Source organism: Periophthalmus magnuspinnatus, chromosome 1 (assembly GCF_009829125.3).
Source record: "Periophthalmus magnuspinnatus isolate fPerMag1 chromosome 1, fPerMag1.2.pri, whole genome shotgun sequence".
In the NCBI taxonomy this organism is placed as follows: domain Eukaryota; kingdom Metazoa; phylum Chordata; class Actinopteri; order Gobiiformes; family Gobiidae; genus Periophthalmus; species Periophthalmus magnuspinnatus.
The window spans coordinates 9,269,078-9,284,805 of record NC_047126.1 but is presented as its reverse complement, the minus strand read 5'-3'; the positions used below and the strand labels follow the sequence as shown (position 1 = coordinate 9,284,805).

General features: G+C 43.3%; 9 non-coding genes across 9 annotated transcripts; 3 read left to right on the top strand and 6 right to left on the bottom strand.

The window, feature by feature from the left end:
• Positions 1 to 338: 338 nt before the first annotated feature.
• Positions 339 to 410, top strand: trnae-uuc (transfer RNA glutamic acid (anticodon UUC)). The gene has a single exon. It is a non-coding gene; the product is annotated as a tRNA-Glu (tRNA).
• A 1,064-nt stretch (positions 411 to 1,474) lies between these two features.
• trnas-uga (transfer RNA serine (anticodon UGA)) lies at positions 1,475 to 1,556 on the bottom strand. Its single transcript has one exon. It is a non-coding gene; the product is annotated as a tRNA-Ser (tRNA).
• Positions 1,557 to 1,998: 442 nt separating this feature from the next.
• Positions 1,999 to 2,070, top strand: trnaa-ugc (transfer RNA alanine (anticodon UGC)). Its single transcript has one exon. It is a non-coding gene; the product is annotated as a tRNA-Ala (tRNA).
• Positions 2,071 to 2,182: 112 nt separating this feature from the next.
• trnas-uga (transfer RNA serine (anticodon UGA)) lies at positions 2,183 to 2,264 on the top strand. The gene has a single exon. It is a non-coding gene; the product is annotated as a tRNA-Ser (tRNA).
• Positions 2,265 to 5,714: 3,450 nt separating this feature from the next.
• On the bottom strand, positions 5,715 to 5,796 carry trnas-uga (transfer RNA serine (anticodon UGA)). Its single transcript has one exon. It is a non-coding gene; the product is annotated as a tRNA-Ser (tRNA).
• Positions 5,797 to 5,913: 117 nt separating this feature from the next.
• trnaa-ugc (transfer RNA alanine (anticodon UGC)) lies at positions 5,914 to 5,985 on the bottom strand. The gene has a single exon. It is a non-coding gene; the product is annotated as a tRNA-Ala (tRNA).
• Positions 5,986 to 8,829: 2,844 nt separating this feature from the next.
• On the bottom strand, positions 8,830 to 8,911 carry trnas-uga (transfer RNA serine (anticodon UGA)). The gene has a single exon. It is a non-coding gene; the product is annotated as a tRNA-Ser (tRNA).
• A 112-nt stretch (positions 8,912 to 9,023) lies between these two features.
• trnaa-ugc (transfer RNA alanine (anticodon UGC)) lies at positions 9,024 to 9,095 on the bottom strand. Its single transcript has one exon. It is a non-coding gene; the product is annotated as a tRNA-Ala (tRNA).
• Positions 9,096 to 9,829: 734 nt separating this feature from the next.
• Positions 9,830 to 9,901, bottom strand: trnae-uuc (transfer RNA glutamic acid (anticodon UUC)). The gene has a single exon. It is a non-coding gene; the product is annotated as a tRNA-Glu (tRNA).
• Positions 9,902 to 15,728: the final 5,827 nt, after the last annotated feature.

Genomic DNA, 15,728 nt, shown 5'->3' with positions numbered 1-15,728 from the left:
CTTCACTTCTGACAGGACTCTGGTCACTCACTGCCTTAAATCTATGTGAAGGGAGAAGCTAACTACACTGAGAGTAATACATCCTAGTACTTTACAATATTCTGTCAACTCATAGTATTGATACTTTGCAGCTGAGGTCATCAACATTCTCTGGGGGTGTGATGCTAACTGGAGGCTCTGCTCTGTCTTCAAGTTCTGTTACTCAAACTAGATTTTAATCTGACCTTTGTTTTATGTGTCAGAGAATGTGTCAAAGAGACTGTGTCAAAAAAACATATCCAACTCTTAATAACACTGAACTGGTTACACTGTTGCTTTTTGTCATCAGAGAACTGCTGTCCCATATGGTCTAGCGGTTAGGATTCCTGGTTTTCACCCAGGCGGCCTGGGTTCAACTCCCGGTATGGGAAGATAGCAACTGTCTCTGTTTTGACTGTTTTGTCTCATGGTGTTTTCCACATGTTTGGAGTAATTATGTGTAGCTTCCATTGATTCTAAACTGTAACTGTCCACAGCTAATTCACAACTTAAGAAATCAAGTGAAACGACTGTTGACAGGCAAAAGCCATCGCACTTTTTACTCTTTGCTGCACCTAGATCATGACCCTGCCATGATTTGAACCTTGTTATCTGGACTCCAACCCACTACCGTTGTGCCACAGAGTCACATTTTATACATTTTTTTGTGATGTGGCTGTGACGTCACAGTCAGATCTATATGTGAAGACACTGAAGTCACGCTGAAGTCACTTTGGCTGTGTTGTCACTATGCCAAAGTGAGCCCATATGGGCGACTGTGGTTGGTTGTTAGTAAACCCATATCGACCTATGCATTTGTACTGTCGCCTTAAACACATGTCGACTACAACACTATATCTTTGAACAAATATATACTTTGAACAAATATGCTGATGATTGAATACAGGAGCACAGATGAGCAAAGAATGTGCGCTACCGCTGAGCTACATCTCCTTCTTGTAAAATCCAAAAGTAAAATCTGTCAACTGAACAAAAAGTTATTGGAGTGAAGTTGTTTTGCTGCTCATCCAAGCTGCTTCTTCAGTTCTGGTCAGATTGCCGGTAGACACTTAGGCCTTATAGCTATGTGAATGGAGGAGCTAACTACAGCGAAACTGGAAACAGCTTTTGTTTACAGTTTCTTACCTATTGGCATCATGGTTAGCTTGATTGTTCTCTTTGTTTCCTTTGTTTGCTTTGGGTCTGAATATGGACTTATAGATTGGGGAAAGATGATGTCCTGTTCAAGGAAGGATTGTCTTGATTTTTTGCTTTAAATAAAACATTTAACTGATATTGTGAAGACATTTTGGCGGAAGAGGCACCATCTACCATTCTAACACTGTTGTGTCCTTGTTTCTAAAAGTGATTACAACAACAACTTTGCTGGTTAACTGATTGGAAAGACCCCCAAAAGGATTGGCCGGAAAGAAATCACTTGCTTCACTTAAAGGTCCGTTGCTGGCAGGATTCGAACCTGCGCGGGGAATCCCCAATGGATTTCAAGTCCATCACCTTAACCTCTCGGCCACAACAACTTCTCGCTGGTGTGTGCTTTATATTCAATGACCAGATTTCAATGATTATAGTCATTTCTTTAATAACTTGAGATCGAATATAGTAAAGGGTGCCTTTAAAAAAGGTGACAATTGGAGATGCTGGGGATCGAACCCAGGACCGCACACATGCAAACTACTCAGTAGGGCCTACGGACACAAAAAATGATTATAACAAGAACTTTGTTGACTGTTGGGGCACACAGGCAAACGTAATAGCAATTTCACCGAGGGCCACATCAGCAGAATGGTTCATCTCAAATTTACAAAGATACAAAAAATATGTCTGTGTAACTGCTTAAATTCTGATGAACTGACATTTTAAGACAGTCATACATTTAAATTTACCTTGTCACGGGCCACATAGAATGACATGGCGGGCCGCATTTGGCCCACGGGCCTTGAGTTTGACACATGTGCAGTAGGGGATGTAGCTCAGTGGTAGAGCGCATGCTTTGCATGTGTGCGGTCTTGGGTTCGATCCCCAGCATCTCCAATTGTCACCTTTTTTAAAGGCACCCTTTACAATATTCAATCTCAAGTCATTAAAGAAATGACTATAATCACTGAAATCTGGTCATTGAATATAAAGCACACACCAGCGAGAAGTTGTTGTGGCCGAGAGGTTAAGGCGATGGACTTGAAATCCATTGGGGATTCCCCGCGCAGGTTCGAATCCTGCCAGCAACGGACCTTTAAGTGAAGCAAGTGATTTCTTTCCGGCCAATCCTTTTGGGGGTCTTTCCAATCAGTTAACCAGCAAAGTTGTTGTTGTAATCACTTTTAGAAACAAGGACACAACAGTGTTAGAATGGTAGATGGTGCCTCTTCCACCAAAATGTCTTCACAATGTCAGTTAAATGTTTTATTTAAAGCAAAAAATCAAGACAATCCTTCCTTGAACAGGACATCATCTTTCCCCAATCTATAACTCCATACTCAGACCCAAAGCAAACAAATGAAACAAAGAGAACAATCAAGCTAACCATGATGCCAATAGGTAAGAAACTGTAAACAAAAACTGTTTCCAGTTTCGCTGTAGTTAGCTCCTCCATTCACATAGCTATAAGGCCTAAGTGTCTACCAGCAATCCGACCAGAACTGAAGAAGCAGCTTGGATGAGCAGCAAAACAACTTCACTCCAATAACTTTTTGTTCAGTTGACAGATTTTACTTTTGGATTTTACAAGAAGGAGATGTAGCTCAGAGGTAGCGCACATGCTTTGCTCATCTGTGCTCCTGTATTCAATCATCAGCAAGACACTTCACCCACATTACCTAGTATGAAAGTGGTGTGTGCGTGAATGATAGGTGGTGGTCAGAGGGGCCGATGGCGCAGATTGGCAGCCTCGCTTCCATCAGTCTCCCCAGGGCAGCTGTGGCTACAATAGTAGCTTACCATCACCAAGTGTGGAAATGAATGAATAATGACTATAGTGTAGCGCAGGGGTCGGCAACTTCGCTTGGCTTCGGGCCAATTTTTTTCAGCGCCCACAGGTGGCGGGCCAGATGGTAAAGGTATTGGCTTACATATATTTATAAATACATAAATATGAATTACATGCATTTTAACTCACCTAAAACAGCCAATTAAAAAATCCTCGGGCAAAAGCTTTTGCTCCTTTTATTATGGTTTTGGTAAGAATTATGCCTTTGTTGAACATGGTAATATGGATACTAAAGGCGCACAGTATCGGGTAGAGCTATGAAAAACATTTCACTTTAAGTTTTTACCTCATTTATTCAGGTCTTTGTCTCATGATATTAATTTAAACTAATACTTTTGTGGTTAAAATGTGCAGATTTAAACAAGGATAAAATCTTTCTAAGACGGTTACTTGAACCAGGAAGCTGCGTAATTATTGCTTATCGTCAAATCTCTCCATCAAAATTCTTTTCTCACGCTGTCTTCTTGTGACCATCGCTGCGATTTAGCTCTGCCTCGAAGGTTAAACTACGACAGGCTTTTAGTCGTGCGTAATACCGCACTAACGGCTTCCTTACTCCGCATTTGGTGCCGTAATGACCTGCACCTTTACGCACGACTGTGGGAGAGCTGTAGGACTTGGATGATGCCAAGTGCAGCAAGGATCGTGATAAAATCACAACGTAAATGAAAAATGTTTAAAATTGACATGGCTAAGTGGATTTATGTTGTGTCAAACATGAGCAAAGGTTGGGAACTATAAAACCTGACATGCGGACAAAAAGCAAGTCCCCACCCCGGTTAAAAGAAATCTTCAAACTGAGTATTTTGACAGTTTTGTGATTAAGTGATTTATTTTAATAAAATAGGGAATTTTGAATAACTAACCACAGAAGTGCAAGAAGGCTATAGCGTAACGGGTGCACGTTCCTTGAGCTGCGCGCAGTCTGCACGCTTGCCTCATCAGATGTCCAAAAACAGTTAGCCACGATTTTGACTGGTGAAGGTGTATGTACACACCAGTTCATTGTTTGTTTTTAATGTTGTGTTACATGCACATCATGGGCAGAGGAATGCCCGTAACAGTGCCCACATAACTTGGTATTTGTCGTAACGGTGGGTGTAGCGGACCAAAGGATGCAGACTCGGGGAATATTTACGGTATTTATTAAAGAAATGACAAATGGTGCAGTTCGAGGGTTGATCCAGCGGTGAGCAGGAGGTGAGGCACGGGCCAGGATCCAGGAGCGGAACGTGGAGCGCAGCGGAGATGACGATGCGGGCAGCACCAGGGCAGGACGCAGAGTGCTAACCAGGGTCCGGGGTCGCGGAATGCAGAGATAAAACAGACAGTACCAGGGCTGGGAAGCAGGGTGGAAGCAGGGTCGGAGCTGAGCCGGGAGCGCTGGAGCTGAGACGGTCCAGCAAGCTGGGTGGAGACGCACATACGATCCGGCACCGAACGGGATGAGGCTGAAACGAAGATGAACTGGCACTGAACAGGGTGTAGAAACGCAGATGATCTCGCCCTGAGTGTCTGGTCCTGGCTCCTCTTATACACAGCAGGTGGTGGTGATAGCGCTGATGAGCTGCAGGTGCACGCAGGAGGAGCCAGGAGCTCAGCCCAGCTCGGCAGGTGAGGGAGGGAAGGAGCAGGACAGGAGGAATAACGTGGAGCAGACGGAGCGGATCATGACAGTATTAAAGAATCAATGCCGGAAGAAAGTCCAAAATCCCCTGGCGGGCCAAAAAAAATTGGCAAAGGGCCAACATTTTCCCGCGGGCCGGACGTTGCCGACCACTGGTGTAGCGCTTTGAGAGGCTTTGACAAGCCTGTAAAGCGCATTACAAGTGTAAGGCATTATTATTATTATTATTATTATTATTATTATTATTATTATTATTATTATTATTATGACCCTGCCATGATTTGAACCTTGTGATCTGGACTCCCACTACCGTTGTGCCACAGAGTCACATTTTATACATTTTTTTGTGATGTGGCTGTCACGTCACAGTCAGATCTATATGTGAAGACACTGAAGTCACGCTGAAGTCACTTTGGCTGTGTTGTCACTATGCCAAAGTGAGCCCATATGGGCGACTGTGGTTGGTTGTTAGTAAACCCATATCGACCTATGCATTTGTACTGTCGCCTTAAACACATGCCGACTACAACACTATATCTTTGAACAAATATATACTTTGAACAAATAGTGCTGATGATTGAAAACAGGAGCACAGATGAGCAAAGCATGTGCACTACCTCTGAGCTACATCTCCTTCTTGTAAAATCCAAAAGTAAAATATGTCAACTGAACAAAACGTTATTGGAGTGAAGTTGTTTCACGAATGAAGGAGCTAACTACAGCGAAACTGGAAACAGCTTTTGTTTACAGTTTCTTACCTATTGGCATCATGGTTAGCTTGATTGTTCTCTTTGTTTCCTTTGTTTGCTTTGGGTCTGAGTATGGACTTATAGATTGGGGAAAGATGATGTCCTGTTCAAGGAAGGATTGTCTTGATTTTTTGCTTTAAATAAAACATTTAACTGACATTGTGAAGACATTTTGGCGGAAGAGGCACCATCTACCATTCTAACACTGTTGTGTCCTTGTTTCTAAAAGTGATTACAACAACTTTGCTGGTTAACTGATTGGAAAGACCCCCAAAAGGATTGGCCGGAAAGAAATCACTTGCTTCACTTAAAGGTCCGTTGCTGGCAGGATTCGAACCTGCGCGGGGAAACCCCAATGGATTTCAAGTCCATCGCCTTAACCTCTCGGCCACAACAACTTCTTGCTGGTGTGTGCTTTATATTCAAGTGGATGTCTGGATGTATAATCATTGAAATCTGGTATTTTCCCACTTGAGATTGAATATTGTAAAGGGTGCCTTTAAAAAGGTAAGAATTGGAGATGCTGGGGATTGAACCCAGGACCTCATACATGCAAAGCATGCGCTCTACCACTGAGCTACATCCCCTATGGATGCCAGAAGTGATTATAACAACAACTTTGTTGTCAGTCCAAATAAAGCTGCGTTTTTGTGACGTGGCTGTGACAGCACTATGTTATGTAACTGTTCTGGCAACTGTTCAGCGACCGCATCTTCTCTGACGTAACTTTCGCCCGTCCCTTATGACACGCTAATAAGCTTGTCCGTAGATTTATAATGAAAATCCTGATAGGAAATCGCCACAGAAATGTATTACACATCAGTTACGTCGCCCAAATGTAGAGCCACGAGCGAGTGAAAATGAGCCAAAGCTAAAGTCTTTGGAGGGCTTTTTAACAAAGGGGAAAAGGCCAACTGAGGAGCCAGAAGAGGAGACTAGGACCTCCAAGAAAAAGAAAGCAAAATTTAAGAGACAACACCAGGAGTCCTACTTAAAATATGGGTTAGTCGCTACAGGTGACTCTCACCTGCAGAGTCCGCTCTGCGTAATATGTGGGAAAAGCAAATGAAGAAATGAAACCTTCAAAACTCCTTTGGCACATGGAGATAAGCACCTGAAATTAAAAGATAAGATTTAGAGTTTTTTGAAAGAAACAAACTTGAGCAAGAAGGAAAGAAGACGCAAGTGCAGGGCTCCTACTAATGCGGCGGTTTGGTGAGTTGTATTTTTTATGCACTTAACTTATTTTTGCCACATTTATCTGCCACGCGTAGAAGGCCGGTCCGTGAAAAAAACAACAACTACATTATTCCGGTCCGTGGTGCAAAAAAGGTTGGGGACCACTCCCTTACAGGTCTTTGACTGTCATTGCTGGCTTGCACTGTGTGATTTCACTGACAGCTTGCAATGGTGGTATAGTGGTCCGCTTCTGAAGTGGATAGATGCAAGTTGTTGTACATCCATCCATTTCCATCCATTTTCTTCCGCTTATCCGGGGACGGGTCGCGGGGGCAGCAGTCTAAGCAGGGACTGCCAGACTTCCCTCACCCCGGACACGTCCTCCAGCTCCTCCGGTGGGACCCCAAGGCGTTCCCAGGCCAGCCGAGAGACATAGTCCCTCCAGCGTGTCCTGGGTCTTCCCCGGGGCCTCCTCCCGGTGGGACATGCCCAGAACACCTCCCTAGGGAGACGTCCAGGAGGCATCCTGAGCAGATGCCCGAGCCACCTCAGCTGGCTCCTCTCAACGTGTAGGAGCAGCGGCTCTACTCCAAGCTCCTCCCGTGTGACCGAGCTCCTCACCCTATCCCTAAGGGTGCGCCCGGCCACTCTGCGGAGGAAACCCATTTCAGCCGCTTGTATCCGCGATCTTGTCCTTTCGGTCATTACCCAGAGCTCATGACCATAGGTGAGGGTAGGAACGTAGATTGACCGGTAAATCGAGAGCTTCGCCTTCCGGCTCAGCTCCTTCTTTACCACAACGGACCGATACAGCGACCGCATCACTGCAGACGCTGCACCGATCCGCCTGTCAATTTCCCGCTCCATCCTTCCCTCACTCGTGAACAAGACCCCGAGATACTTGAACTCCTCCACTTGGGGCAGAGACTCACCACCCACCCGGAGAGAGCAAACCACCTTTTTCCGGTCGAGAACCATGGCCTCGGATTTGGAGGAGCTGATTCTTATCCCAGCCGCTTCACACTCGGCTGCAAACCGCCCCAGTGCCTGCTGCAGGTCCTGGCTCGAAGAAGCCATCAGGACAACATCATCTGCAAACAGCAGAGATGAAATCCTATGGTTCCCAAACCAGGCCCCCTCTGGCCCCTGGCTGCGCCTAGAAATTCTGTCCATAAATATAATGAACAGAACCGGTGACAAAGGGCAGCCCTGGCGGAGTCCAACATGCACCGGGAACAGGTCTGACTTACTGCCGGCAATGCGAACACAGCTCCTGCTCCGGTCATACAGGGACCAGACAGCCCTTAGCAAAGAGCCCCAGACCCCATACTCCCAGAGCACCCCCCAAAGGACACCACGAGGGACACGGTCGAATGCCTTCTTCAGATCCACAAAACACATGTGGACTGGTTGAGCATACTCCCATGAGCCCTCGAGGACCCGATGGAGAGTATAGAGCTGGTCCAGTGTTCCACGACCAGGACGAAAACCACACTGCTCCTCCTGAATCCGAGGTTCGACTATCGGTCGGATTGTCCTCTCCAGTACCCTGGAATAGACCTTACCGGGAAGGCTGAGGAGTGTGATTCCCCTGTAATTGGAACACACCCTCCGGTCCCCCTTCTTATACAGAGGGACCACCACCCCGGTCTGCCATTCCACAGGTACTGTCCCCGACCGCCACGCGATGTTGCAGAGACGTGTCAGCCAAGACAGCCCCACAACATCCAGAGACTTGAGGTACTCAGGACGGATCTCATCCACCCCCGGAGCCTTACCACCGAGGAGCTTGCCAACCACCTCAGTGACTTCAGCCAGGGTGATGGACGAGTCCGCCTCTGGGTCCCCAGTTTCTGCTTCCTCCTCGGAAGACGTGACAGGTGGATTGAGGAGATCCTCAAAGTATTCCTTCCTGTGATGTCAGTCCAAATAAAGTAATTTTTTTAGCACCATGTGTGGGTGTTCCACCAAATTGGCAGAGGTGGGAATTGAACCCACGCCTCAACACAACACTTGTACTCTGATATCACTGTGTGAAGGATTGTCTTGCTTTTCTGCTTTAAATAAACCATTTAAGTGACATTGTGAAGACATTTTGGTGGAAGAGGCACCATCTACCATTCTAACACTGAGCTAGATCTCCTTGTTTCTAAAAGTGATTAAAACAACAATTTTGCTGGTTAACTGATTGGAAAGACCACCAAAAAGATCGGCCGGAAAGAAATCAGCAATACTTGCTTTACTTAAAGGTCCGTTGCTGGCAGGATTCGAACCTGCGCGGGGAAACCCCAATGGATTTCAAGTCCATCGCCTTAACCTCTCGGCCACAGCAACTCCTCGCTGGTGTGTGCTTTATATTCAATGACCAGATTTCAGTGATTATAGTCATTTCTTTAATAACTTGAGATTGAATATAGTAAAGGGTGCCTTTAAAAAAGGTGACAATTGGAGATGCTGGGGATCGAACCCAGGACCGCACACATGCAAAGCATGCGCTCTACCACTGAGCTACATCCCCTACTGCACATGTGTCAAACTCAAGGCCCGTGGGCCAAATGCGGCCCGCCATGTCATTCTATGTGGCCCGTGACAAGGTAAATTTAAATGTATGACTGTCTTAAAATGTCAGTTCATCAGAATTTAAGCAGTTACACAGACATATTTTTTGTATCTTTGTAAATTTGAGATGAACCATTCTGCTGATGTGGCCCTCGGTGAAATTGCTATTACGTTTGCCTGTGTGCCCCAACAGTCAACAAAGTTCTTGTTATAATCATTTTTTGTGTCCGTAGGCCCTACTGAGTAGTTTGCATGTGTGCGGTCCTGGGTTCGATCCCCAGCATCTCCAATTGTCACCCTTTTTAAAGGGGAGACTGACGGAAGCGAGGCTGCCAATCTGCTCCATCGGCCCCTCTGACCACCACCTATCATTCACGCACACATCACTGTCATACTAGGCAATGTGGGTGAAGTGTCTTGCCTAAGGACACAACAACAGATCTTGGTCCAAGCGGGACTCGATCCTCCGACCTCCGACTTTAACCACTGGTCATGATGTAGTTGCAGCAAAGAGTAGAAAGTGCAATGGCTTTTGCCAGTCAACAGTCGTTTCACTTTATTTCTTACGTTGTGAATTTGCTGTGGACAGTTACAGTTTGGAATCAATGAAAGCTACACATAAGTACTCCAAACATGTGGAAAACACCATGAGACAAAACCAAAGCCAGCAATAGCAGTGAAACAGTTGCTATCTTCCCATACCAGGAGTTGAACCCAGGCCGCCTGGGTGAAAACCAGGAATCCTAACCACTAGACCATATGGGACATCAGTTCTCTGTGCTGCAACCTATTGGTCGCTTCACTAATCAACTACAGTGATGCTGTTTCTGTTATGCCTGGTAGAAAAAGCAATGGAAGGATAGTCAGCGAGATAGAATGTGTCAAAGAGAATGTGTCAAAAAGACTCTTTGACAGATACTCTTTGGAAAGAGAAGAGACGTTACCTTCAACAGCTTTGCTCCAGATTGGCTCTTTTCTTTCTATGAAACTCACAATCGGAATTCCTAATATGGATCTCGGCCCCTGTAACTGCTAGCCTCGACAAGCACCATTTTACTGGAGCCGAACATTATGGGTGACGTCACACTCACTTACTCCACTTCTTTATACAGTCTGTGCTCTGTGCACAACAGCGCCAGGCAACCTCACTGTTAGCATCACTACTTCCTGTTCAATTGTATCTCTATGAGGTTTTTGCCAAGTCGCGCTAAAATGAATAACTATTTAAAGATGATGCAGTGGACAGGGAGCTGTAGGTGGATGTGACTGACAACATGTTAATAAACACTACACAAATAAAAGTAATACTTCAGCGGAGGACATTTAGAAAGACAAATGTTTGTGTCTGAACACTAATGCTAATGCTAATTTTCAGGCATAACAAATATGAAAACAACACCACAAACTGACATATTCTAAATTTAAAAACAATCAGGCAGTCTTTATTTTGACTAATTTAAATTTTATAGGTTGTTGCTACTGTGCATAGAGTCTATTCACTGTTACTATTACACACTCTAGTCCCACGGATACAGACAGACTGTTTGGATCACTACCAATCCACAGTCTAACATGTGAACATAAGAGCACGAAAAGTGATGACAGAGAGCTTTGACTTTAATTACCTTTTTCCATAAAATAATCCCAAAGTCGGGCGAAACACATCCAATAAAACAACATCTGTTTGGGACTCTATTCAAATGATAGATGCCCGCGACGTTTTGAAACCTCTAACTAATGAAATTCTATATGTAGGTTAATAATACAGTGAACCCTCCGCGGCTTCTATAACATGTCAGTGGTGTGAAAAATTGCAATCTTTTCTTCAGCTATTGGGGCTAAATCCAATGACTGGAATTAATTCACACAGCGAGCGAAAATGAAAGTGCAATGTGAGTGATGGGGAAGCAGAAAGGAAAACTTTGACTTTGTTGTGGTCTGCTTGAGTAGTGCACGGGCTTAGTCAGCAGAAACATCTCCAAAACGCTGCTTTCGACACCAAGAAGAAGAGTGATATTGTTGTCGCTGTGTGTGAGTGATGGTTGATATCATACGAGAGTCCCCCCCTTTAGGAGAATGAACAAGTTTTGGGAGGCGGAAAAGCGCACGGAGCAGGCGGCGGAGGAGTATCGGCTGATGGAGGTACATGAAGTGAAAATAGTGACATGATTGGATGGTACTAGCTGCAAGGAGTGTGCGATGTAGAGGCAGCTGTGTACAGTGTTGTGTGAGGCCGTGAGGACGATATCTGTGTCTTGTTGTGTATTATTTCGGTTTGCGTTGTAAGAGTATTGCAGTTAAAATGTTGAAACGTGAGGTGTTCTTACTAAATTATTACTAAAACGCTAATAGACTGTATAAGGAAGTGGACCCCTAACGTCAAATGAAGCTCATCGAGGCTAGTAGTTATAGTGGCGGCGAATTTGGAGCCGAGTTTCATATTTTCATAGCAACCAAAGAGCCAATCCTGCCCGCAAAACTGTCAATCAAACACGTTGCTAATGCTAACCGGAGTGATCTTTGGGAAAGAAGTGGCCTGTCATGATCCCTGTCTGTCCTGCCATTTTTTTTCTTCATTTTCCCCTCCCTTTTGTACAATCAGCTGCACCTGGGGAGGATAAGAGGAGCCAGGACCTGACACTCGGCGCCAGATCCTCCGCGTATCTCTGTGGTACTCCCTGCTTGGCTCAGTTCATGTTTTTTCGCTTTTTGACTTTGCTAAACTGGATATTTTGCTCCTCACCAGATCCCACCCCCTGGACCCGCTCAGATCTCCCGCCTCCGACCCTGCTCCTCTCTACCGGCGCTGTCCGTCCCATCTCAGACTCTGCTACTCACGCTCTACCCTTGGACCACGGCAAACACCCCGCTCCCGACTCACCGACTAATCTATTGTCATTTTTGCACTTTGCACTCCCGTAAATAAACACTGTTAAACCTTTCCCTGAGTTCTGTCTTTTTGGTCCCTCCTGTCAGATGTTACGGGGCCTGATCTTGATTTACAGACACAAAAGTGAAAAATAATCACGTGAATGGGTTAATACAACATCGTAAGACTAAAATGATGAGCCTGACAGCAGAGAGGGGTGACAGTTTTTCAAGAAGTGAATTGGAGTCAGAGTTCATTTATTTATACAGTCTAAGGCAGGGGTGTCAAACTCATTTTCACAGAGGGCCACATCAACAAAATGGTTGCTTTCAAAGGGCCAGATGTAACTAAGACAGTGTAAATGTAACTAGATGTAACCAAATGTAATGTAAAAAATATGCAACTGCTTTTTAATCTTGTTAATTAACCGTTTCTTTATTTATTACTCGTTCAAGTTACAAATATCGCATAGGGATTGCATAGATATGAAAAAATTGCTGTGTAACATGTGTACCTCCTGATAAACAGATATTTTAAGGCAGTCATACACTTTAATTTACCTGTTCGCGAGCCACATAAAATGACATAGCGTTCCACATTTTGCCCACGGGCCTTGAGTTTGACACGTGTGATCTAAGGTCTTGTGTCAGTCATATTCAGCTGCTGTTCTTCTTGCTTCTTCTGGGCATTGCTTCTTGCCTTTTCTGTTCTGCATTGTTATTTCATAATTTGGAGATAAGCGTTAAATAATTCATCGCGCTGTGACTTTGATGTTGCCATTGAGGAAGCCCGGCCCGTTTCATACATAGCGCAGATAGAGTTATCACACTCGTGCAAATGTATTTACGCAGTCGCACAAACAAATATGATATAGACAGAGCCCCCGTGATCAGTCATCATACTGCGACACGCCATTCTCCAAACCAATCTCGCTGTGTCACGTGGTCCAGAATGAAAGACTTTGATTGGCTGCCTGCTGGTATTTCTTGGGTTGCCATTTATTTCATGTTGAGATATAACCTTGGGCCCTGGTAACATTAGCATTATCATAATCTCATTCATTTTGTCCATGAGGGAGAAGCAGATTGCAGTAGGAAAGCATGTGAGCAAGACAGATTAGAGGCTAGATGAGCGGTCGGACTGTCGTGAAGGGCAAAGCCGACAGAGTGAACTAAAATACGCACCAGAGACGTAGAATAAATCAAGTTCTATTGCTTAAATTTGCAGTGATTACAATTTATGACAAGATCAACTATTCTAGACAAAAGTTTGGACACACATTCTTATTTAATGTTCAGTTTTATAGTCTCACTGAAGACATCAAATATATAATACAAGATGTGGCTTGTTTATCGAAAAATTAGTTATTTTGAGTTTATTTTTTGTTTGCGAAATTCCATCTGTCTGTTCATAGTTTTGATGCCTTCAGTGAGAATGTATAATGCAAGTAACCATGGAAATAAACAACACAAATGAAAAACCGTGCCCAACTTTTTATTGGTTGTGTAGATGTTCATTCCCGTGATGTTCGTGTCGTGTTCGTGTCGTCTTTTGGACGTTTCCTTAAGTGAACAGATGGAATCGGATCTCATTTTTGAAAAGAGCCGAATCGTTTTCTGTCGAATTTTTATGCATTTTTATCCTGATTAATGCTGAACCAACAGGAGAATCAGCACGAAAGCACAGGAGGAAACACGAGTGAGAGGTTTGTGCACAAAAACATCATAATAACAGTTAGGTATTTAAAAAAAATAATTGTATTATTATTTTTATAGTGCAACATTTGATTTAAATTCCAAAGGGTAAACACTCTCCCACTCTCAGTTTGAACCATTTTAAACTTTTTTGGTCATTTCTCTCTGTGATTAGTCATGTTGACTTACGTCATAGAAACAAATAAATAAATGAATAAATGGATGGATGGATGACTGGTTGAATAGATAGATAAATAGATAGTAAAAGAGCCAGTCTTTTGAACGACTCTTTAAAGAGAACAGATCCAAAAGATTCAGATCCCACAAAGGAGCCTAAAGTCTCATCATTAATGTTTTCCAGCAGACTCTCAGTTTGTGCTTGTGATCAAACTGTACTCAAAAATGAAATGTTGACGCTGTTGAAACACACTGTGTCATCTGTCTCTATTTAATGACTTGACGTTGAAGTAAATCAAATAATTTCTCGTATGAACACTTAACACTCTCTTCATTTCTGAAAGCTTGTAAAACTATGTAACTTGCTGGAAATTGATAGTCACAACAAAACATGACAAAAGCAGTTTACTTACTACAAATTCATCACCCAGTGGGTATTAACCAGCCAGGCACAGACTACAAAAAAAATGCACAGGGAAAAGAAAAGTGAGAGCTGGCACTCCTCGTGGAAAACAACATATGGCAACTAGCAAATCCACACAATTCTGATCATAAAGCATCCATAGAGGAATCCACAGCTTGTCCAGTTCTGACAGAAATGTGGTGGGCCGCCAGGAATGTTGGAAAAAATCCACTTTACTCAGCAAAAAACATGCACAAGCCAAAGGAATGAAACATCACCTCATGGACTTTGTCTGTTTGATGTGGCGTGCATTAGCGTCACTTTGTCCCTCTAATTTAATGGCCCGATTCCCGTTTTTTTCCCCACGTACAGTATTTGAGCTCCAGTACAGATATATTGATCTTGAGGCCAAAATAATTCTGTTAATCTGTTAATTATAAAGTGTTTTGTTGTCCAAGAGTCAGGAAGTGCGTGGTTAGTTTGTTAGTTGTTGTTAACATTACTGTGATGGCAAAACTTTGTTCTGGTCCCTGAAAGTTCTGTAAAGAGCTTATATGATCATTGCGGTGAGTAATTAGGATGCTCAGAATGCAGAAAGTAAGTGAGGAATAACTCGACCTCTGCGAACCGTTTAAAATGAACTAGTTTTGTTTGTCATGTTTTTACCACAGACAAAACCAGGTATAGCGCCTTTAATTACCTCAAAGCTGTTGTATTGTACAGGAATGAGTAACTTTAAGAATTCTGAATAATGTAATCTGCAAAACAGCCTGTTCACTTGACTACTCATCGTTTGTTCTGTAAAACTCAGACAGAGACACAGACGACTTCTTTGTTAAAATGATTTTATGCAACATTAGTGATAATGGGTCATACAAAAGGAGCTTGAACTCAACTGACAAATGATTTGTTCATGGCCAGGCTCTATTCACAGTTTTATCACCCACAAACCAGAATGTAAGTCTGCTGTACTGTTAGCACGCTAGTCGTTCTTGGCAAAACTATGTTCTGGCTCCTGAAAGTTGTGAAACACGCTAAAAAACAAATTGTAGTAAATAATGCTAAGAGCTGTTTTTCAAGTTTACAACAACAAAAAAGACACTTTTTTTTTCCTCCAGTTTGAGCTTGTAGAGAAAATAATAGAAAACACAAGACAAGTTTATGGCTTTTGACATTTTTAATCAGAGTAAATACACTTCAAAAATGCAGTTAGTAAAAGCTAATACTTTGCAAAATGAGATAAACCTTGATTCAAATATCAATATCAATATACTGAGAAAATGAAGGCTCTGAAGCGTTCGATTTTTTATTTTTTTTTCAGCCACACCAATAGCACAAAAAAAAAAGATTTAAAAAAAATGCAGGTTTATTTTTATTTCCCCTCTTACTTACAAACTCAGCCCAGAGGGAAAACTAAAATAAAAACTAAACTAAACTTAGAAACTGGAG